Here is a 26,203-nt window from a genome sequence, read left to right as displayed (position 1 = left end):
TACCACACTCATAGTCACTCTGCTCCAGTCACGTGGGTCCTTCAGTTTACCAGGGATGTTCAAAGCACAATGTCAGTTTCTCAGAGAGATTTTCATTAAGTCCACTAGTTTCAATCATTTTTTCCTGTTCTCTCAAAACCATTCTTCATCATACTTACTATAACTTACACTGAAGTTTTACATATTTGTTTGTGTAATGGTCTGTCTCCTCTGTTACCTCTTTTCCATAATGGGATCATATACATTGGTTTTTCACTATAAACAACAATAAAAATCATACCTGGGTTAGTATGTCTTAAATATGTATTGAATACAAATTAGTAGTTTACTATAATGTTACTATTATAAATAACATATTAGAAAAGAATAACTGAATCTTTATTTTCCAAATTTGTAGCTTTCAGTTTTAGCACACAGCGTGCCATATACTCTGCCCAAATGTTCCACTGAACTTTTATCAGTACATAAAGCTTAATTCTGTAACAATTGGGTATAAATAGTATTAGGGCAGGATTTTTTAAATGAACATAACATGATTGCAACCTATAATGATGTACTGCCTTCTTCAAATAACTGATAACATTAAGGTGATTCTAAGAAAGATCACTGTCATCAGAACATAGATGAATTTTGCATTGTCAATCTCTGAGGTGTAGCCAAGTGGAAGTCAGTGGATCTACTCAGTAGAAAAAAGTAAGTAACTGATGGTAATCATGAACACTTTACCATAGACATGGTAAAATTTCAGTTGTGTTTATGTAGCATTCTTTTGAAATTTTAATATTTAATAATGTGTTGAATAATAATCTAGCTTTTGAAACAGAATGAAAACCATTGTCTATATGATCTGGGTACCTTCATTAAATAAGAATTTGGAGCTTCATTGGTCAGATAAATGCTGTAGGTATGTGATTTATTTTCAAGATTCTTTCCATAAATATTAATGAAAATAAGAACAGAAAGCCTCCGGCATGAAAATTATATGTAGATAAGAGAATATACCACTTTGTCTTGTTTCCCTTTGTTTGAATAATGGAAACTAATATTTGTTTAGCTTCTGCTAAGAGCCAAGTTACTGCGTCGGGTGTTTTCTTAAACTCTGTATTAATATATATATATATAGGAAAATTGAGATACATATAGCTTCATTTGCAGATGGCCAAATTAACTTTAAAGTTTAAAAGATAAACTAATATTTCCACATATACAAAAAATTATATCCAATAGAAACAACCTAAAACATTGGTTGTCTTGTTGCAAGGTGATGATTCTTTCTGTCTTGCCTTATTTACTTCAATGACTAATTAAAACAAAATGGGTAATTTTCACTTTGTAACCCTCTATATGGAGTTCCACAAAGAAAAGTTACCTAAAACATTTAAATAGAAATGATTGTTCCTAATCCCGATATTAATATTCTTCAAGTATTAAAGTTCATTTTTAAATGCTTCTTAAATAATAGGAATTGTCCAATAGCTATGCAAAATAATCTCTATTGACTAGTTGGTAAAATAGCACCCATGCAAACAAAAGATTTTCTTTATCAATACTTTGAAAATGTCACAAATCATTAGCATTATTGATCTTCTTTTTTTTTTGCAATTCTCACAATAGTCTTAGGACAGTTGGGTCAGTAGTGCCCATTATGAAAAAAAGGAATGTAAGATTCTTAATGGTTACATAATATGAGTGTTTAGCAAATATGAGATTAAAAAGCATTATTTTCTACCACAATAGAGCTCTTGGTTGTTACCTTATGTTCCATCTTCAAATAGTATTATCTCTTTAAGTAAAATTTGAACCAGCTCCTAAGTATCAATGGAATAAACCTACTGTACTATTCCCCACTGCCAGATGGGTCACAGAGAGGTTCGTAAAATGTGTGTAAATCTAGACAAATGTATGCATAATGTTTTAATGACTAAATTCGAAAAACACGTGAAGAGTAATGCTAGCTTCCACAACGGGCTTGAATGCCTGCCAAATCTAAAATCAAGAGTAAAGACCACTGCAGTGATCAATATATCTTTTGTGTTTTTCTAGGATCATTCTTGCAGCAACCCTATTCTATTTCCATATCCTTTCAATATGGCATGTGAAATATCAAATGAATAGAGTAATGACAATCCAAGCACTGGGGAAGAATATGATTTAGAGACAATTTGGTGTTTCTTTCAATTGAACTGTGCTTTTAGAACAATAGTCTTGTCAGTCACTTACTCAAATTGATTAAAATAAAGAAAAAAAATCTGTCTTTTATTATATTTACAGAACAAAGGAACATCTTTGCAGTCAAGTACTACTGAGACTTCATAAATGGCAAGTTAACTCTTGAGATTGCATTGCATATTTGAGACATTTAATTCAGGATTTTCCTTCAGCTCCTTATTTTCTAAATTCAGTACTAAATCCTTCACAAAACAATTCAGCCAAATTGCTCATAGCTTGATATCTCCAAGTCTTTAGTGCATACTCTATTTAAGAAGCTACATTAATATATCCACTCCTTCCCCATCAGGTTGTAACTCCCAGAAAAAGAAATTAGCTTTTGTATATGGTAACTGGGAACACTGTGTATTTTCTATTATAAGAAAGCAAAGGTTTTTTGACTCCAAAAGTTCTTGGGTCTCACTTTGGTCAGTGTTGATGGAAGCAATAGAAAATACTAAAAATCAAGGAAGATGTCATATAAAATGGAAGTTCTTTGCATAATATTTTAAATTCTACTTTAAATATAATAACAGGAGTGCTGAAGAATGTCATTAGCCAATACTGTAGAGGCTACTAATTATCCATTCTGAGAAATATCTTGATTAGAAGTAAAAGACTGAAAGCGATGAATTAGCAACATTAAATCCTATAATACAAAGGAGCTCACAGGGAACAATCATTAGATTGTTTTACTTTTCCTTCTCTTATACAACTGCACACAAGCACACATAACACACACATAAGCACCAAATAAAACACAGGCCAGAAAAACTTAAATTCTTGCACTTCGAGAAAACATTACTTAAAATTTATTATGGACTTTGTATTCAGAGTTACTTTTTTTCAACAAATGATGTTAGGAAAATTGGTTTTCAGTGTGAAAAAGAATGAAGTTGAATCCTTATCTTATTCCACACACAAAAATCAACTCAAAGAACATTGAAGATTTAAATATAAGACCTGAAACTAAAAGTCCTGGAAGAAATCATAGGGCAAAATATTTTGATATTGGTCTTGGCAATAGTTTTTTTGATATGTCCCCAAATGTACGATCTACAGAAGGAAAACTAGACAAAAGAGATGATGTTAAATTAAAATACTTCTGCAAAGCAAAATAAATGATAAAAAAATTAAAAAGCAATGTACAGAATGGGGAAAATATTTTCAAATCCTGTATCTGATAAGGAATTAATTTTCAAAATATAAGGAATGCGTACACCTCAATAGAAAAGAGAGCAAAAAGAAAACAACAAAAAAACCATGCTATCCCTTTTAATATGTTTATGTTTTTGTGTTTTGCCTCTATGTCTTACTATTAAAGCAGGATAATGTACAATTCAGTTATGGTGGTCAGAATATTTTCAACATTAAATGGACAGCTTGACATCTGAGCAATGACTTGATGTATTTAAACATTAATATGCATTCTATGGTAAAAAAAAAGTATAGATTAGAATTTAGTAACAATAAGATAGAATCTTAATAAATACATTAAAAATTCAGAATTTGTGGTCATCTGTAGGCATAAAGCTAGTGCATATTAATCTTAAAAACACTGGAACTATTCTAGTATTTCCTTCAATTTTAGAGCCTGCTGTTGAATATTCATTGTTTAAGCAACATTTCATATTTTGGGGGATAATTTAATTGTTTTGAATAGCCTTTTGCTCTAAATCTGGCAAACAAGGTGAGCAATCACATTGAGAAAATCCACTTGGAGATTAAAATTAGGTATGAATTTAAAGTAATTGAGATTGATTTTGTTAATTTTCCAGTAAAATATCTCTGAAAGTGTTTCTAAAAGAGGGTCCCCCATGAGATTTTGAACTATTGCAGCAAGTGGAAATTAAGATTTATCTCTTAAGTCACGATTTTTCCGGACAATCGGTATACATGTATATTGCATTATCTGGAGGAGAACATGGAAACTCATTCCAGTGCTCTTACCTGGACAATTCCATGGACAAAGGTGCCTGGCGGGATACAGTCCATAGTGTCACACAGAGCTGGACATGACTGAAGCGACTAAGCAGCAGCAACAGCATACTGCATTATGCTGCTTCTAAAAACTTTATCAAAATTTGGCCTCTGTCTTTAAAAGTGTAAAATATTAGACCCTGATATTTATTTGTATTTTTGTACTTTATTCTTCTAGATAATAATTTCTTAAATATAACTTAACTGATATATGTGTTTGTAACTCTCTGTAGCTCTATGGGTGTAGCTTGCCAAGCTCCTCTGCCCATGGGATTCTCTAGGCAAGAATACTGGAGTGGGTTGCTATGCCCTCCTCCAGGGGATCTTCCTGACCCAGGATGGAACCCACGTCTCTTAAGTCTCCTGAATTGGTAGGCGAGTGTTGTTTACCACTAGTTCTACATGGGAAGTCCCATCTATACATACACACAAGAAAAATGTATATGTAACATATATATGTGTGTGTGTATGTCTATATTTTACATATTATATAATATACACATGTAATTATACATAATAATGAATATAAGTCTAATAGTTCATTGTAAATTATATATATACACAGCTTTTATATATACAATGTGCATGTTTTTGGTATGAAACTATTGAAAGAAAATAGTTTATTAGATTATTAGGATAATTTGTGGGTCATTATGTCATTTGCTACCTTAAACTGAACACAAAAAATGTTTATACTACCAGCTTTTTGTATTCATCCATTCAACTTGGTAAATTGCTTTAAATCATTGAAAATTTTGTTTTAAAGTGTAATGTGAAGAACATATATTTTTCACTAGTTCAAACATTACAAAATGCAAGTTTTTTAGATTCACTCATTTTAAAATACTGGGCTTATCTGTATATAAAAGCTCTTACAGAGGAAAAAGCTATGGAATGGCATTTAACCTGTATTTTGTTAAATTCAGATTTTAGGGGAGAGTAGAGTAGATTTTAGGGGAGAGTAGAAGATTAACTTTATTTGGGTTAATCATTGTTCAAACCTTCCAAATATTTTCAAGCCTCACTGTTAGACTCTGATCCAAGGGGAAAAAAAAAAAGTCATAGGGGACTGTGAAACCTAGTTTTATTAAAGGTAACTTCTCTAGCTCATCTTTCATTTTTTTCTCTATTTTTTTCACTCATTCTGTAATTCCATCTAGAAACTGATACACTCAGATAATCTTGTATAACATCTTTCTATAAGAACTTGAAAGCTCCCCTTTACAAATTATTCTCTCCTTTTTTCTGCATGACTATGCTCTGTAGACATAAATGTTCATGTTTTCAACTTCAATTTTATTGAATTCTAAGTATTTTTGTCATTTCTCAACTTGCAAACCCTTATTTATAATATGTAATGGAAAACCACTGGATATTGTATTGGTATATTGATAATCACAGGTAAGAGATAGAACTTTTTTTCTATTAAATATTCAATTATCCTATATGCTATCTTTCTTGTAGCACTATTATGTAGATATTTGACTGAAATATCAAAAACATTATAGACATATATTGAAAGTGCATATAATAATGATTTGCTTCTTCAAATTTTTTCATATATTCTTTATCTTCCACATTTAATAATTCAGAAATTTCTGTCATTCTTTTCAAATATATCTCAAATCATTTTCTTGAGTCATTTCACTGTTATTAGGTTAGCTTAGTATCTTATAATTTTCACTTCAAGAATTTCAAGTCTCTCTTCTCTACTACTTCTAGTTGGCTCACAATATTGTGACTGGAGTTATATTTCTGAAACACAAATCCAATCTTATCATTTATACTAATTAATAATCATCATGGTAGACAGAATAATCTAAAATCACTGAAGACAGTGACTGCAGCCATGAAATTAAGATGCTTGCTCCTTTGAAGAAAAGCTATGACCAACCTAGACAGCGAATTGAAAAGCAGAGACATTACTTTGCCAACAAAGGTCCATCTAGTCAAAGCTATAATTTTTCCAGTGGTCATGTATGGGTGTGAGGGTTGGACCATAAAGAAAGCTGAGCACCAAAGAATTGATGCTTTTGAACTTTGGTGTTGGAGAAGACTCTTGAGAGTCCCTTGGACTGCAAGATCAAACCAGTCAATCCTGAAAGAAATCAGTCCTGACTGATGCAGAAGCTGAAGCTCCAATACTTTGACCGGCTGATGCAAAAAGCCAACTCTTTGGAAAAGATCCTGATGCTGGGAAAGATTGAAGGCAGGAGAAGTGGACGATAGATGAGGAGATGGTTGGATGACATCACTGACTCAGTGTACATGAGCTTGAGAAAACTCCAGGAGATGGTGAAGGACAGGGAACCTGTCGTGGTGCAGTCCATGGGGTTGCAAAGGGTCAGACATGACTGAGTGACAGAATAAGAAGAAAAAGAAAGAATAAAAATCAAACCCAAAATCAGATACTCAGATATTTTGCTCTCTTTTTACAAAATAATGTTCTACATTTACACGTTGTACGGTGAACATTTGTCCAAATGTTTGTTTACTCTTACAGATATTTTGGCCTGCCTAATCCTTCACACCCTTATTTCGTGAACAATATCTTAGAAGTACCGTTGCCTTCCTTTATCATCTATACAAAATCTGAGATATGTTACACATAATCTTCCCTGAGATTTCAGCCTGTTTTTTTTTTTTAACAAGTAAAATGTATATGGTTCTCTTTTAAAGCAACATAAATCTGTTTTTGCCAAGGGAGACGCCTCAGAATTTACATGTCAGATGAGCTGATTTGTGGTGATAAATATAAACTTTATTGCTCAGAATAGAAGTGCCCAATGATGAGTACGGTATTCTATTTGTGTCCTTTTAAAGAAGCTATTAGTGTCATTAGTATCAACTACAAACCTACATGACGTGCTTCTGTGCACCAAATACTGTGATTTAGTTGAACTAGTCTGAACATTTAGATTTATTGTAGTTTAAGTTGGCAAGACATCTGGGACATTTAATTCTACTTGCATATTCATCTCCTAAATTCAAATATGAGAAGTGAATTTCACCTCTGTATGTATAATTCAACGTCTGCAGTGTCTGATTCACGAATGTCCAAAAAGACAAATTGTTCTCATCTATCAAATAGGTTTTTGGCAAGGAACTGGCAGTGAAACCGAAAGACCTGCCAAAGTTTGGACTTTGCATAACTTTGTGCCTCCTCCAGACTCTACTGTAATCTGTCACCAGGTGTCATTTTGAATGTGTTTCCTTTAGGACTAGCATGGATTCATATTGGCAGAAAAAATATAACATTTATTATTGTTATATTTTATATCCTGTTCAAATGAGTGAGAAATCAACCAAAAGCAGTGGTTTTGAAAATACATTTTCAAAGGTGATGCTTATTAGGAGAGATATTTTGGTTCAGACCTCAATTAGTGTGCATATTTGTTAAATAGTATTTGGCATGAGGAGATAATGGGAAGTCTTAGTTAATGATTCACCAGCTATCCAACTAATGCTGGTTAAGTGCTGGATGTTTTATATCACAAAGATAGCTTATGTGCTTTGTCTTATGTAATATTACAACCAATCTAGACAGAATATAATATAGTTGTGAAAACCTCACTTTTCATACAAGTAAATTGAAGCATATCCTTAATTGACTATCCCAGGAAACAACTAATTGGGGACAAATCTTGACAATGATGGAATATTTCTTCCTCAACATTATATTGGGTTAGCCAAAAGGTTCATTTGAGTTTTTCTATAACATCGCATGGAAAAATCCAAACCAACTTTTTGGTCAAGCCAATAATTGGTATAGCTTTTAGTTGTACTGAGCTAAATATATTATCAGTAGCAAAGATGATATGCAGACATAAACCATATGTTTTCAGTATGCAGAACAAGTATTAATGACTCAAAAGTACTTAGACTTCTGAGTTAAAATATCACAACATGAGCATTCTGACATTTATTTACACCACCTTAAGACTCCATTTATGAAGTACCTAATTATGAATGGTAATTTCTAAGCAATATAGGTAGTAAAGAAGACAAAGACTTTAATCTGTGAAGCTTTTAGTTTAGGGATAGCCAAGCTTTCCTAGGGCTTCCTTGATTGCTCAGATGATAAAGAATCTGCCTGCAGTGCAGGAGACTGGGGTTTGATCACCACTCCAGTATTCTTGCCTGGAGAATTCCATGGGCAGAGGAACCTAGTGAGCTACAGTCCATGGGGTAGCAAAGAGTTGGACATGTTACGAAACACACACAAACTTTATTAATGGAAATGTACAAAATAATTGACAGCAAAAAACAACAGGGTGTACCGTTAATGCCAGAGTTAAGTGAAAGCAGATCAGGACTCTGCTGTTGAACAAATACTCGCTCACCTGTGTGGGGAACTCTGAATTGGAAGCCCTGGGATTTTTTCAGATTCCAGTGATTTTTTTTTTTTATAGTACAATTTCCAATAAAGTTTTATACTTTAAGTATAGAAAGTTTGTAACACAGCAATTCCACATGCAGCCCTGTCCTTTATGATATTGTTGTTACATATTTTTACATCTACATATATTACAATCCCCATAATACAATATTATAATTTTTTCATTAGGTAGTTATTTTCTTCTTTTTGTTGTGGTAAAAAGCACATATAAAATTTATCATCTTATTTGTTTTTAAGTGTATAGTTCAGTAGTGTTACATATATGCAATCAGTTGTTTTTTCAAGGAATTAATAGATGGAAAATACCATCTTTTATCCACATATTTACCTTTTCCTTTTCCTTTTATTTCTCCTTGTATATAGATTTCCATCTGATGTAGTTTCTCTTCTTCCAGAGTACTTCCATTGGCATGAAGCGACTAGTACATGCTCCAAGGGCATCTTCTCAGGTGAACATCATTACTATGACTCTGAATTTGCCCATCTCTCTACATTTCAAGATGATGGTCTGCCCTATGACCTCAGTACTCTGATGCAGTCAGGAAAAGTCATTGATTTTTCAGTTTCTTGCTTCACAACCTTTCCTTATTGTGAGAATGGGAGTGATGACCTCCAAGCACGTTAAGGTATTAAAGATGAAATTGGAAATCCATGAATCTTTTTGAGATCTTTATACAAAGATGGTCACTGGAGAAAACTAAGTTAATTTACATTAGTACCCCTGAGAATTAATAAAGCTCCTGATATTTGTTGAAAACTCAGGAGCCCCTCAAATTTAGGTAATAGGCTTTGGGCTCATAGGGCAATTGAGAGTGAATATTAATATAAAAAATTGAACTATATGAGTATGAAGTGAACTCTCTCAGTTGTGTCCGACTCTTTGCGACCCCGTGGACTGTAGCCTGCCAGGCTCCTCTGTCCATGGGATTCTCCAGGCAAGAATACTGCAGTGGGTTACCATTTCCTTCTCCAGGGGATCTTCCCGACCCAGGGATCGAACCCGGGTCTCCCACATTGGAAGCAGATGCTTTAACCTCTGAGCCACCAGGGAAGCATGAGTATGATGTATCATAAATTTTGAAAATGTATGGAAATTTTGGAAATGTATGGAAATTTTGATAAATTTGGAAATTTTATCAAATTTTTTGATAAATTTATCAAAATTTATCAAAAACAATATTCAAAAAAATTTTTCACGCTTGCTTTGTATTTATTACTTAATTGAATCAAGTTCTGACTGAATACATTTGAGTTCTGATTGGATACATATGAGTATAATGTATCATAAATTTTGGAAATGTATGGAATCAGTAAGAAATCAATTTCAGTAAATGAAAAAAAAATGTAAGTTCCTATTTATGCTTAGTTAGTTAGTTCAGTCGCTCAGTCGTGTCCGACTCTTTGTGACCCCATGAATTGCAGCACACCACGCCTCCCTGTCCATCGCCAACTCCCAGAGTTCACCCAGACTCACGTCCATTGAGTCAGTGATGACATCCAGCCATCTCATCCTCTGTCGTCCCCTTCTCCTCCTGCCCCCAATCCCTCCCAGCATTAGAGTCTTTTCCAATGAGTCAACTCTTTGCATGAGGTGGCCAAAGTACTGGAGTTTCAGCTTTAGCATCATTCCTTCCAAAGAAATCCCAGGGCTGATCTCCTTCAGAATGGACTGGTTGGATCTCCTTGCAGTCCAAGGGACTCTCAAGAGTCTTCTCCAACACCACAGTTCAAAAGCATCAATTCTTCGGTGCTCAGCCTTCCTCACAGTCCAACTCTCACATCCATACATGACCACAGGAAAAACCATAGCCTGACTAGACGGACCTTTGTTGGCAAAATAATGTCTCTGCTTTTAAATATGCTATCTAGGTTCGCATCATTTAAAATTAAGATAAAAATGTGAACATATACAGAAAAGGAAAGTATAAAAAAATTTCAAATTTGACATTATTACACAGTTTATATTTTGAAAATTATTGTTTTTATCAAAAACAATATTTGAAAAAAATTTTCACAGCTTGTTTTGTATTTATTACTTAATTGAATCAAGTTCTGATTGAAAAACAAGGGAAATTCTTTGGATCATTCAATTATGATCTTTATTATTTCTTTATAAATTCACACCTAATTTTAATTACCATTTTTAAAAAATGTATTAGAAACATATATGATGCCTTCTAGGTTTCAATGTGAAATAATACTTTCCTGTCTTATTTCTGTTCTGTGTGTTCCTGGTTCTTAAGAAATCTGTGGAACTGCAGCCAGAATGTGAACATCATATATTACTAGAAGGACTTCCAAGAAAATATTGTATAAACATTTAATTTCCTAATGACACAATTCCTTCTTATTTAAAGCCATAATAAGAATCTACTTCAGGTTCAAGTGAATCCCCAGTCTGAACATACAGCTGCTCATTATTATTGAACCAATAAATAGATTTTGATAGAAATTTTTCCTTTTCAGTTCTCTTTGAAAATTATTTTAGATATTTGTCAATTTGGGGCATTTGAATTTCAGTATCTGTATAAAGGTATGACTGATTTGGACTTATATTTTTAAATACATTAGGTTGTATTTTTATCAATGAAGTCTAGTATTACTTCTGAGCTTTTTTAACAAGTAAGTAAAACAATTTTGTAGGCTGATACCTATCCAATTAGTCATTACCCAATTAAAATTAATGCATTCATCTATTAAAGTAACCAACACACTAATTGAGATAAATTAGACCATAAGCTAAACTATTTATGAAAAGCATCAGCTAATAATTTATAATTCAGTTCCTGACAAAGAATGGATCCTTTGTTTTCAAGGGAAGTATCTTTTAAATTATTATTAAATTCAGACTTATAAAATTAATTAAACTAATACAGATCATTTCTTTCACAAGTTTTTTTTTTAATTCCTTTTAAACAAATTAGCTAATAAAATTCCTAATCATAATTCCTCTTAAGCTCATCAACAATTTAATAATAATCAAATATAAAGGAATAAAATATTCCTTCCAGAGAGAAAGATGCTACAAAGAGAATTTTTTAATTTTATTTATTTGGAGGAAAATTCCTTTACAATGCTGTGTTGTTTTCTGCCACACAACAATGCAAATCAGCCATAATTATACATGTATCACCTCCCTTTGAGCTTCTCTCCTCTCCCTCAAACCCTCTGCTCTAGGTCATCACTGAGCACCAGGCTGGGCTCCCTGTGTTACATAGGAGCTTCTCACCAGCTACTTAGTTTACACATGGTAGTGTATTTATGTCAATGCTACTTTCTCTGTTAATCTCACGGTTTAATTCCCCCACTGTGTCCACAAGTCCGTTCTCCATATCTGCATCTCTATTCCTTCTCTGCAAATAGGTTCATCAATAACATTTGTTCTAGATTCCATATATACATGTTGATATACTATATTTGTTTTTCTCTTTCTAACTTAACTCACTCTATGTAACAGGCTGTAGTTTCATCCACCTCACTGGAACTAACTCAAATTCATTATTTTTTGTTGCTGAGTAATATTCCATTGTGCATATGTACCTAGGACGTGGAAGCAACTGAGATGTCCATGAGCAGATAAATGGATAAAGAAGATGTGGCACATATAAACAAAAAGAACTGACTCACAACATTAATGGCTGAGAGATTCCCATTTAACTTCAATCAAGGTACATGTGGAAATCATAAAAAGCAATGCAGAATTTTGTCAAGAAATCACCAGCAGGAATATGTGAATGGATGTATTCTGTTATCCTTCAGGATAGTAAGCTCATTTTCAAATGATGCCAGACAGTAGTCTATATTCCTGGAAGTTATCATTGAGACATACATTCTGGTTATCTTCTGATTGATTTTTAGGCACTAGTAAATTCTGAAAGAGATGGGAATACCAGACCACCTGACCTGCCTCTTGAGAAACCTGTATACAGGTCAGGAAGCAACAGTTAGAACTGGACATGGAACAACAGACTGGTTCCAAACAGGAAAAGGAGTACGTCAAGGCTGTATATTGTCACCCTACTTGTTTAACTTCTATGCAGAGTACATCATGAGAAACGCTGGGCTGGAGGAAGCACAAGCTGGAATCAAGATTGCCGGGAGAAATATCAATAACCTCAGATATGCAGATGACACCACCCTTATGGCAGAAAGTGAAGAACTAAAGAGTCTTTTGATGAGAGTGAAAGAGGAGAGTGAAAAATTTGGCTTATAGCTCAACATTCAGAAAACTAAGAACATGGCATCCAGTCCCATCACTTCATGTGAAATAGAAGGGGAAAAAGTGGAAACAGTGTCAGACTTTATTTTTGGGGGCTCCAAAATCACTGCAGATGGTGATTGCAGCCATGAAATTAAAAGACACTTACTCCTTGGATGGAAAAGGAAATGGCAACCCACTCCAGTATTCATGCCTGGAAGATCCCATGGACCGAGGAGCCTGGTGGGCTACAATCCATGGGGTCGTGAAGAGTCAGACACAACTGAGAGACTTCTGTGTGTGTGTGTGTGTGTACTCATTGGAAGGAAAGTTATGACCAACCCTGACAGCATATTGAAAAGCAGAGACATTACTTTGCCAACAAAGGTCCCCCAGGTCAAGGCTATGGTTTTTCCAGTAGTCATGTACGGATGTGAGAGTTGGACTATAAAGAAAGCTGAGTGCCAAAGAATTGATGCTTTTGAACTGTGGTGTTGGAGAAGACTCTTGAGATTCCCTTGGACTGCAAGGAGATCCAACCAGTCCATCCTAAAGGAGATCAGTCCTGGGTGTTCATTGGTGGGACTGATGTTGAAGCTGAAACTCCAATATTTTGGCCATCTGATGTGAAGAGCAGATTCATTTCAGAAGACCCTGAACCTGGGAAAGATTGAGAGCAGGAGGAGAAGGGGACAACAGAGGATGAGATGATTGGATGGCATCACCAACTCAATGGACATGGGTTTGGGTGGACACTGGGAGTTGATGATGGACAGGGAGGCCTGGCGTGCTGCAGTTTATGAGGTCTCAAAGAGTTGGACATGACTGAGTGACTGAATTGAACTGAAATTTTCTATGAAGTTCAAAATCATGAAGATATCCTTAGCAGTGTAGGTGACAATTCATAATCCCAAATATGGCTTAATGCCAATCCTCATCTCTAGTGCCAAGAGCTCTTTTATGCCCATCATTCCTAGTAGGATATTGCTACATGATCCTAGTCAAATTCCTTCCCCCCTTTAACAATGAAGAATCAAGGGCATTGAAATCCTATTTCTGAGCTGGTGCGCATGGGCCACGATGCTGCTAGGTTTAGTTCCTGTAATGGAAGAGGACTGAAGGAACTCTCCAGTAGCACTAGAAGGTTCCTCCAACCTGTTAGGGAGTGAGTTTAATCTACAAGGTTAGGAACATGGGATGTTGACTCTTGCTCTGCTTGCTGCTGCTGCTGCTGCTAAGTCGCTTCAGTCGTGTCCGACTCTGTGCGACCTGATAGACAGCAGGCCACCAGGCTCCGCCGTCCCTGGGATTCTCCAGGCAAGAACACTGGAGTGGGTTGCCATTTCCTTCTCCAATGCATGAAAGTGAAAAGTGAAAGTGAAGTGGTTCAGTCATGTCCGACTCACAGTGACCCCATGGACTGCAGCCCACCAGGCTCCTCTGTCCATGGGATTTTCCAGGCAAGAGTACTGGAGTTGGGTGTCATTGCCTTCTTCGCTTACAGAATGGTTAAGCTAACATGAAGATATAGGTTTTAGACTTGCTGCTGCTGCTAAGTCGCTTCAGTCATGTCCGACTCTGTGCGACCCCAGAGACGGTAGCCCACCAGGCTCCCCCATCCCTTAGCCTTAGCCAAAAGACCCAAGAGCTGGTATGCTGTGTTTGTGCTGACACCACAACCTAGAAAAGTTTGGTCTTGCCTTTTCAGGAATCTTTAATCATTTCACACCCTTTACTCTGGATATAAAATAACATGATACAGAAAACAGCAGCTTTGACATTTGGACACAATTGACAGTAGCTTGAGTGGGTAGGTGTGCATATGTCAGATGGGTTAATTTACATGAATTACTCTAGGAGAGCAATCCTATCTTATTATTTGGTTTTAGGACAAGTTAAGGTTCAAGGCTCTGAAAGTGCATCCTATATGGCAAAGGATGGAGTGCTTATATATAGGAGAAGAGGATATAAGTAAGAATTATTTGACCTTAAAATATAACATTAGGAAGTCCAATAAGACATGAGTCTTCCTGCATCCTAAACACAAATCAAGATTCTGCCTAAGACCTTGCTACTTAAATTATGATCTGTGGGTCAGTAGCAATCTTAGCATCTTCCTTAAAGCTTGCTAGAAGGACATAATCTCATCAACCAGAATTCAGTTTAAAAATATGCTGAGATGATTCATATGCATATTAAGATTAGAGAAATTAAAAATTATCCCTCAAATTATGTTCAGTGATAAAACTTTTGTCTGAGTGACAGTCTATGCCAGGTTTCCTAAAGCTATTCTTGGGGGGGAAGGGGGTCTCACTTGTGTTTAGATTCTGGAAGATTGGTGTTGTGTCAGTATATAGCCCGGCATTAGCAGGGATAGTCTGAGTTCAACTAGAGAAGATGTGGTCCTTTTGTTACCATTATGCTAAGTGGATGTTATGTGTGCTTATTAAGTCACTTCAGTTGGGTCCGACTCTTGTGACCCCATGGACTGTACCCTGCCAGGCCCCTCTGTCCATGGGATTCTCCAGGCAAGAATACTGGAGTAGGTTGCCATTCCCTTGTCCAGGGGATCTTCCCAACCCAGGGATGGAACCCACATTCCTTATGTTCCCTGCATTGGCAGGCAGGATCTTGACCACTAGGGCCACATGGGAAGCCCAAGTAGACGTTATGAACAATGACAGAGACTAACGTCGACTGGATTACTCTTTTAACACTCTCCAGTTGCACTGACAATCAAACTTCACTATTCTCAACCACATAATAAATATCTACTTGCTGTTCATCCGTTCCACGGATAGGTCCAATACCATTCTCATATGCTTTCTGCCTCAACTTTTAGAAAGATGAATTAAGTGTAGCATCTACTTGGGATGTGCACAAGTCCATAATTCACAATACAGGCTTTCTTTGTGTCATAATGATGATTGATGTGATTGAGAAATGATTGAATTATTGATGAAATTTGATTTAATATGTGTGTGCATGTGTGCACATGTGTAAACCCTAAATGAGTTACTGGACATGACACTAAGTAGAGTCACTTTTAATCCCGTCCATTACATTATTCTGATCAAGATTATATAATTAATCAGTTGAACAATTGTAACTGTTCTCAATCTTTTCCTTTATCTAAGTACTTTAATGCTAAGTGTTTTATGCACATTTCCTTATTTAATTCTATAAACAACCCTCAAGTAAGGTATTATAATAATAACTTTTATATAAGTGAGCATAAAGAAGTGAAATACTTCGCTAAAGTTATACAGCTAAAGAGTGGTGGATGAAGACTAGAATTCAAGGCTTATTCAAAAGACCATGGTCTTAAACACCAAAAAAATAACATAGATCTTAATACAGTTTGAGAAGTTGTTTTTCCCTGGTGGCTCAGATTGTTAAGAATCTGCCTGCAATGCAGGAGACCCAGATTCAATCCCTGAGTCAGGAAGATGCCCTAGAGGAGGAAATGGCAAGCCACTCCAGTATTCTTAACTGCATAATCCCCATGGACAGAGGAGACTGATGGGCTTCAAAGAGTCTGATGGGTTGCAAAGAGTCAGATACAGCTGGGTGATTAACACTTTGATATTACACTAGGTTCTGGACTGAGATTTGTGTGCAGCAAATATCTTGATGAGTGACTTTAGGGAAGACATTTGTGAAGGTGTGAGGGCTTTAGAATGGGGCAGAAGGTAACAAACAGTGCAGTCATCCTGCAGCATCCATAGGGACAGTGCTTCCAGGATCCTCTGTGGACACCCAAATCCTCAGATGCTCAAGCCCTTAAATAGAATGGCATAGTACACTTGGCTCCCTATAACGGTGGGTACCCTATCCACAGACAGAACCAACCACATCCTTGTCCACACGTGTGCTTTTCTTTTTCATAGCCATCCTAAGAGGTGTGAGGTGATATCTCATTGTGGTTTTGATTTGTACTTCTCTGAAGATTGGTTATATTAAGCATGATTTCACACAAGCTATTAGTCAGTTGTGTGCCTTCTTTGGAAAAATGTCTATTCATGTTTTTTTCCCATTTTTAATTGGGTTATTTGATTTCTTTGTCATCAAGTTTGATGAGTTTATATATATATATATATATATATATATATATATATATATATATATATATTTATATATATATATATATATATCAGATAGTAATCCCTTGTCAAGAAAGCTAAGTGCCAAAGAACTGATGCTTTTGAACTGTGGTGTTGGAGAAGACTCTTGAGATTCCCTTGGACTGCAAGGAGATCCAACCAGTCCATCCTAAAGGAGATCAGTCCTAGGTATTCATTGGAAAGACTGATGTTGAAGCTGAAACTCCAATACTTTGGCCACCTGATGCAAAGAGCTGACTCATTTGAAAAGATTGTGATGCTGGGAAAGATTGAGGGCAGGAGGAGAAGGGGATGACAGAGGATGAGATGGTTGAATGGCATCACTGACTCAATGGACATGGATTTGCGTAGACTCAATGGACATGGATTTGCGTAGACTCTGGGAGTTGATGATGGACAGGAGGCCTGGCATGGTGCGGTTCATGGGGTCGCAAAGAGTCGGACACGACTGAGCTACTGAACTGAACTGAACTGAATCCCTTGTCAGATACAATTTGTGATATTTTCTCCCATTCTGTACGTTGCCTTTTCAATGTATTCTTTCATTGGCTGTGCAGAAGCTCTTTAGTTTGATGCAAAGCTCTTTGCTTTGTTTATTTACATAAATTTTCAGTGGAAAACAAAAACAAACTCTTACTTATTCTAAGAAGTGGATTAATCCACCTTAATTCAGTTGTTTTTGATTGGTTCAGTTACACATGCAGAAGGGAAAGATTCACATACTGTAACCAAGGCCTTCAGGGCTCAGAGCAGGAGCAGATTATTTTAAAGGGAGTTGTAGAAGTGGGCAGATCAATGTCTCTGCTAGACTGGTCAGTCTAGATATTTGGTATCCTCTGCTTTGGCTTTAAGCCTCTAAAACAATTTAAAATTAAGATGCATTTTTGATTCTTTATTAACTTTGGTGTCAGTATACTATTTTTGGTTAGGTATGACACCACCCTTATGGCAGAAAGTGAAGAGGAACTCAAAAGCCTCTTGATGAAAGTGAAAGTGGAGAGTGAAAAAGTTGGCTTAAAGCTCAACATTCAGAAAATGAAAATCATGGCATTCGGGCCCATCACTTCATGGGAAATAGATGGGGAAACAGTGGAAACAGTGTCAGACTTTATTTTTCTGGGCTCCAAATGGTGACTGGGCTACAGATGGTGACTTCAGCCATGAAATTAAAAGATGCTTATTCCTTGGAAGGAAAGTTATGACCAACCTAGATAGCATATTCAAAAGCAGAGACATTACTTTGCCAACAAAGGTTCGTCTAGTCAAGGCTATGGTTTTTCCCGTGGTCATGTATGGATGTGAGAGTTGGACTGTGAAGAAGGCTGAGCGCCAAAGAATCGATGCTTTTGAACTGTGGTGTTGGAGAAGACTCTTGAGAGTCCCTTGGACTGCAAGGAGATCCAACCAGTCCATTCTGAAGGAGATCAGCCCTGGGATTTCTTTGGAAGGAATGGTGCTAAAGCTGAAACTCCAGTATTTTGGCTGCCTCATGTGAAGAGTTGACTCATTGGAAAAGACTCTGATGCTGGGAGGGATTGGGGGCAGGAGGAGACGGGGATGCCAGAGGATGAGATGGCTGGATGTCATCACTGACTCAATGGACGTGAGTCTGAGTGAACTCCGGGAGTTAGTGATGGACAGGGAGGCCTGGCGTACTGCGATTCATGGGGTCGCAAAGAGTCGGACAGGACTAAGCAACTGATCTGATCTGATCTGAACATTGTTTCAGCAGGAGAATTCTAAAACTTGAAAACTTGATGAGTTGCACATTTTAGGGTACAGGGTAAGTAGCTCAACACTGAAAGGTCCACTCCAATATTGCATTTAGGTTTAGATATGGTCATAGGTAGGCCACAAATCTGTACGCTGTGCTTGCAGAATTTGTGTGTGGGAGTGCGTGCTAAATTGCTCAATCATGTTCAATGCTTTGCAACCCTGTAAACTGTAGCCCACCAGGCTCCCCTGTCCACGGAATTTCCAGGTAAGCATACTGGGGTGTGTTGCCATTTTCTTCTCCAGAGAATATTCCACACTCAGGGATCAAATATGCATTCCCTGCATTGACAGGCAGATTCTTTACCACAGAGCCACTGGGAAGCCCTTGCAGAATTTAGAGACTTTTAATTTAATGGTAATAACCTAAATTGCAATCAGCTATGTTTTAAGAAAGAGATCCACAGATTAACATTGTTTTGGCAAACTAATTGCAGAAATGTATTTTAAAATTTTATAATCATTCAGATTTTCAACAGCTTTTGCTTTGTTACTGTTTTCTTTTGTACAGCGAGGCATTAGATTCTATTTATGGAGAAAGCTTTAAAATATTTTTTTTTTCAGTATTTTAAGTGAGAAAAATGAAAATTGATGTACTCAAACAAACAAGGCAGTTAAAAATATAAAATCAACTCACAGTGAAGTTACTCTATATCTTAATAAATATTAAAAACATCTTCAACTATCATTGATATCATATAACTATGATATTAATTTATCATAGATAAATTATCAGAAGTTATCTAAACAGAAAATTAACTGTAGCTGCATTCAAATCCTTTATATTATTATATTGAATATTAGCTGATATTCTAACTAAAAGGGGTAATTAGTTTATTTAGACATTCTCACATTGACCTATCTTTACAAAATAATACAAATACCACACAAAGAAACAAGCAAACCCTGCTATCTTGCAGCCAGTATTTATGCTTTTACAGTCAGTGTTCCAAGTATTTTGACTATGTACCCTTTGCTGGTTCTTTACTTGCTGCACTCTGCTTCAGCCATAAAACAAAAGATAATGTATTCTGTCAACAGAATGAAATAATGCTACTAGGTAATAGAGTCTGAAATGTTTACAAACCTATAAATGAAGATAGCACCATTATTATGAATGAATATAATCAAATGCTTTCATGATAATTGCTACATACATGCATAGCATAACCTAGCTATTTTTAGTTTCTTAGTTGCAGATTTTATAATCAAGGAGAAACCATCCGTGCTTACAAGCAATAAATTTCATATTACAAAGGATGTTCTTTTACTTTCTTTTCATGTCAACATTAAGGCAATTATAACAGGTTCCTATGGTTCCTTACAAAATCAACCAGATTTTGTATCATAACATATATAAATTCAGTTCAGTTCAGTCACTCAGTCGTGTCCGACTCTTTGTGACCCCATGAATCACAGCACGCCAGGCCTCCCTGTCCACCACCAACTCCCGGAGTTCACCCAGACTTGCATCCATCGAGTCAGTGATGCCATCCAGCCATCTCATCCTCTGGCGTCCCCGTCTCCTCCTGCCCCCAATCCCTCCCAGCATCAGAGTCTTTTCCAATGAGTCAGCTCTTCACATGAGGCGGCCAAAGTACTGGAGTTTCAGCTTTAGCATCATTCCTTCCAAAGAAATCGCAGGGCTGGTCTCCTTCAGAATGGACTGGTTGGATCTCCTTGCAGTCCAAGGGACTCTCAAGAGTCTTCTCCAACACCACAGTTCAAAAGCATCAATTCTTCGGCGCTCAGCTTTCTTCACAGTCCAACTCTCACATCCATACGTGACCACTGGAAAAACCATAGCCTTGAATAGATGGACCTTTTTTGGCAAAGTAATATCTCTGCTTTTCAAAATGCTATCTAGGTTGGTCATAACTTTCCTTCCAAGGAGTAAGCGTCTTTTAATTTCATGGCTGCAGTCACCATCTGCAGTGATTTCGGAGCCCAGAAAAATAAAGTCTGACACTGTTTACCCATCTATTTCCCATGAAGTGATGGGACCAGATGCCATGATCTTCATTTTCTGAATGTTGAGTTTTAAGCCAACTTTTCACTCTCCTCTTTCACTCTCATCAAGAGGCTTTTGAGTTCCTCTTCACTTTCTGCCATAAGGGTGGTGTCATCTGCATATCTGAGGTTATTGATATTTCTCCCAGCAATCTTGATTCCAGCTTGTGTTTCTTCCAGCCTAGCATTTCTCATGATGTACTCGGCATATAAGTTAAATAAGCAGGGTGACAATATACAGCCTTGATGTAATCCTTTTCCTATTTGGAACCAGCCTAGTTTTCCATGTCCAGTTCTAACTGTTGCTTCCTGACCTGCATACAAATTTCTCAAGAGGCAGGTCAAGTGGTCTGGTATTCCCATCTCTTTCAGAATTGTCCACAGTTTATTATGATCCATACAGTCAAAGGCTTTGGCATAGTCAATAAAGCAGAAATTGATGTTTTTTTGGAACTCTTTTGCTTTTTCCATGATCCAGCGGATGTTGGCAATTTGATCTCTGGTTCTCTGCCTTTTCTAAAACCAGCTTGAACATCAGGAAGTTCACGGTTCACCAATTGCTGAAGCCTGGCTTGGAGAATTTTGAGCATTACTTTCTAGCATGTGAGATGAGTGCAATTGTGCGGTAGTTTGAGCATTCTTTGGCATTGCCTTTCTTTGGGATTGGAATGAAAACACATTTTCCAGTCCTGTGGCCACTGCCGAGTTCTCCAAATTTGCTGGCGTATTGAGTGCAGCACTTTCACAGCATCATCTTTCAGGATTTGGAATAGCTTCACTGGAATTCCATCACCCCCACTAGCTTTGTTCGTAGTGATGCTTTCTAAGGCCCACTTGACTTCACATTCCAGGATGTCTGGCTGTAGGTCAGTGATCACATCATCGTGATTATCTGGGTCTTGAAGGTCTTTTTTGTACAGTTCGTCTGTGTATTCTTGTCACCTCTTCTTAGTATCTTCTGCTTCTGTTATGTCCATACCGTTTCTGTCCTTTTTTGAGCCCATCTTTGCATGAAATGTTCCCTTGGTATCTCTAATTTTCTTGAAGAGTTCTCTAGTCTTTCTGATTCTGTTGTTTTCCTCTATTTCTTTGCATTGATCACTGAGGAAGGCTTTCTTATCTCTTCTTGCAATTCTTTGAAACTCTGCATTCAGATGCTTATATCTTTCCTTTTCTCCTTTGCTTTTCACTTCTCTTCTTTTCACAGCTATTTGTTAATTTATATCTAAATTAACCATCTTGAAAAGTAGACTAACTATTTATAGAAACTACACAATCAACATATCAAGTCAGGTAGGATCCTTACTAATTATATGCAATGCAGGCATGCTGAGTGCTAAGTCGCTTCATTGTGTTGAACTCAGTGTGACCCCTTGGATTGTAGCCTGCTAGCCTGGGGATTCTACAGGCAAGAATACTGGAGAGGATTGCCATGCCCTCCTCCAGGGGAATCTTTCGAACCCAGGGATTGAACTTGTGTCTCCTATGTCACCTGCATTGGCAGGAGAGTTCTTACCACTAGCAACACCTGAAAAGCCCAATCACATGCCATGATCTTGGACAAATTCCCCAATATCTTATAAAATGTGTGAAACAGTAAGTTGTGCTGTAGGGAAGGGAATCTTACAAGGCTGGGTCAGCTAGAAGAGATGAGAAGCTTTGAGCTTTGATTCTGCTATGATGTCAGTGTGAGACCCCATTAAGGTCTGCCTTCAGGAAAGGACTCCTTTCCCCAGGGTGGGGAGTGAGTTCAACTTTCAGTACTCAGCAGCTGTGGAAATTGGAGACTGCATGAATTGAAGATGAGCTGGCTTACTGGAAAAGACCATGATACTGGGAAAGATTGAGGGCAGGAGAAGAGGGCAGCAGAGGATGAGATGGTTGAATGGCATCATCAACTCAATGGACATGAGTTTGAGCAACCTCCGGGAGATAGTGATGGACAGGGAAGCCAGACATTCTGCAGGTCATGGGGTTACAAAGAGTTGGATGCAAATTAGCAATTGAACCACAACAGCAATAAATTGTAGAGGCACCTTTGCCTGGTGTAGTATCCTTACTGCAACTGTTGACATCCAGTCACTAGAACAGGAGTGATCCGGGTGCCAGATAGTCACAGGAATTACCTGGGAGACCTTGGCAACTGTGAAATATTGCCACTCCCATCCACAGAGAGGGCAGAGCTTGGGTGCTGTTCCAACATCCAGATATAGATGTATACTTGGGTCCCCAGAGCTGGTTGTTTAGTCATTCCACAGTAAACAGTCTGGATCATTTTCAGATATTCCTTAGTGCAATACAGTTTTTTAATTGAAGCAGTATATTTGTCCACTGAAAAAATTATAAACAAATAATCAAGCCAGACATAAATAAACACATAAAGAATTTCAGGTTCACAAATTTAATCATGGATAGGCAGATAGATTGACACATACATAGAAGTCTTTATTGAAAACCTAAGAATGAAAAGGAAATGATAGTAAAAGTACAATAAATTTTTGGAATTATTTTAATAACAATAATTATTTTGCATATCTTTCCTTATGTGAATATGTGTGACTTAACTTGGATTGCATGGTACATTATTACATATATCATTTCTAAACTCCCTTTTCTAAAGGTATGGTTCTCCAAACATTTAGTTTGGTCTTCCCTTGATAGTGGGTGGAAACATAAGTTAAATGACATTTTTTTTTTAATGTAACTTCAGTGGGGAGAGGGGAGTAATAGCATTATATCAGAATAAGTGACCTGGGCTCTTCGGCTGTGGTCCTTATGGAAAGTTCTCACAGCATTTTTTGACCTTAAGCAGTAGGGATTTACGAGTCCTTGGTCTCTACTTGGCTACTCCATAAGGCACTTCCTTTCATGTCGAGTAGCAAATAGTAAACACAGCCTCAAAGGAAAGAAATAAAGCTTTATACTGTGACATACACATTGGATTTTTTTTTTGCACTAAATATGCATAAAGAAGAGAATTATTATGCTTGGCATTATTTTCAAAACAGAAAACTCATATAATATCTATTGGGGTATTCTTTAGGCTTGTTCTAAAAGAAAATGCTCCTCTCTTTCTTTCTTTTTTTAAGTATTAACAAGGGAAATGATTTCTGACTGTCTTGTTACTATAGGAAACTGAATTTTCAGCAGGAGAGAAATAGGATTGCTTTCATTACTTTAATTGTATGACAGTTTTCCCAATGCAGAAAAGAATTGACTTCCAAGGCTTAAAAAGCACTCCTACAGAGCACTCCTGTGTAATGAAAACTCCTTGTCACATTGCAAATGCATATGATATTGTCCTACCTTTCAGAAAGGTGTGAAACTTTCTGCAGCTGTTTCACATAAAGTATTGTGATGCTGGGTAATTTAACTTTTGAGATATTTTATCCATAAAAAAAGTGTTTTTTGAGACAGAGTTATAGATAAGCCAACTGTATTCACTCATATTTACTGTTTGCTTTTGCGGAATGCAAAAATGATTTGCCCAACTGTGTAATGAATTTTATTCCAAGTTTTCCCTAAACTGTCTGCACTTACCTTTAATGGGATAGATGACTTATATAAAATCTGCCATTTATGTGCAACAAGGTAAAATGCTAGCAATGAAATTGGTCTGATTTTGCTACAAGGAAAATATTTAGTTGGGGGCAGGTATCTGTTGTATGTTTGTAACCTCACTTTTCTCTTTTAGGTGTTGTTTTTATTAACATGCAGTAGTAGTGAAAGGCTAAATTTTAAACATTCATCATCTAAGCATTGCATTTATTGATTTTCTTGTATAAAGCACTTTGCATACTTAGTGATATATCTAAAAAGCCAAGAAAAAGGAAAGGTTGTAACTGTTCACTGATTATGAATCTCCCATGAGAGTTTAAAAAAACCCTGTAACAGTTCATTAATAGGAGAACACTCATTTAACATGCTTTATATTCATCATCTGTGGCTTAAAGAGAAGAAGAATTTTGTGCATGCTAACACATTCATGCCTTTACTTACTGAAGAGCCTCCATGTCTATTTCATATTTATACACATACTGCCATTCTCAAACAAGGTAACTTTATTTTAGGTGACAATGATTTCCTGATATTTTAATTTTCCATAACATAGTTAGATACTGTGAGTAACTGTGTACCTTTTACTTTATTATATTGCCAGCTGAAGCAGTAACATAGCAATCTAAATGTGTAAACAAAAGCTTTTTTCTTGCAAATGGATTTACATGAATATATGACTAAGCTTCGTGAAAACAGATTCCCATTTAGCTTTGAAAATTCATTTAATTACTGTACATAATGGATCACAGTAGAATTAAGTTTAAGTATTGATTAGTGATTGATAGGTATTAGGGCTAAAAACTACAAAAAAGTTAGTTTCTACTAACAAAAAAGTTGTTAACTAGCTGCATCCAATATGATTATCATCTTTTAACACACCGTTAAAGAAAAAAAAATCAGTTTAATGTTCTCAAATCATGCAAAGTATACTTTTTGAGTGTATTTCTCAAATGCTACTTGGAATCTATATAAATAAGGTTAAACCATGGAAGTTCATATATTCTAAAGTTCACAAACTCAGGTTGACAATAGGAAACTAATGTTTATCAACGTAGTAGGAGTAGCTGAGAATGAAACATCCTCAGGTTGTAATTTTCGATCAGTCATATTTTCTTTGACTTGGGGCAAATGAACTTCCTTTATTTTGTCTCGACTTTATACTTTGTAAAATGGTAAAATACTTCTCTATTTCATATAGTTCTAGATTTTAGTATAGGCACTCTCAAGACAGAAATGCTGCCTAAATGGAAGAAATAGCACTCTTAATAAAAACCAAAAGTGCAATAAGCACACAACTGAAAAATAAAAGTCTAGTGCATTACTCGGAGAAGGCGATGGCACCCACTCCAGTGCTCTTGCCTGGAAAATCCCATGGATGGAGGAGCCTGGTAGGCTGCAGTCCGTGGGGTCGCTGAGAGTCAGACGCGACTGAGCAACTTCACTTTCACTTTCCACTTTCATGCATTGGAAAAGGAAATGGCAACCCACTCTAGTGTTCTCGCTTGGAGAATCCCAGGGACCGGGGAGCCTGCTGGGCTGCTGTCTATGGGGTCACGCAGAGTCGGACACGACTAAAGCAACTTAGCAGCAGCAGTAGCAGTGCATTACTTGTGTGAAATGTGAAACCAAGCTAATTTAAATTGTGTCCATCTTTTCTATTGGACATTGCAACATGCATAAAATGTCAAGGCACTAATTTACATTCTATACATTCTCTGAAAATGTCAGTGTCCAGTGCTATGCCGCTTACCCAGCAGCTTCTTTTCCAGAAACTTCATTTCTCTGTAACAGAGTTAAATGTGAGAAAAGATGTGATCACCTAAAATAGTTCTTGTTAGGCCTATAGAGCTACGCTATTGTTTCTGTCTTTACTCAGAATCTTAATGACTAGAGATAGGTTATCATATCATTGTTTGCAGTCTTGGCTATTATATGCACAATCCATAGCAAGTA

Source organism: Bos indicus x Bos taurus, chromosome 24 (genome assembly GCF_003369695.1).
Source record: "Bos indicus x Bos taurus breed Angus x Brahman F1 hybrid chromosome 24, Bos_hybrid_MaternalHap_v2.0, whole genome shotgun sequence".
Taxonomy (NCBI): domain Eukaryota; kingdom Metazoa; phylum Chordata; class Mammalia; order Artiodactyla; family Bovidae; genus Bos; species Bos indicus x Bos taurus.
The sequence above is the reverse complement of the archived record's forward strand: the minus strand, read 5'-3'. Positions refer to the sequence as shown.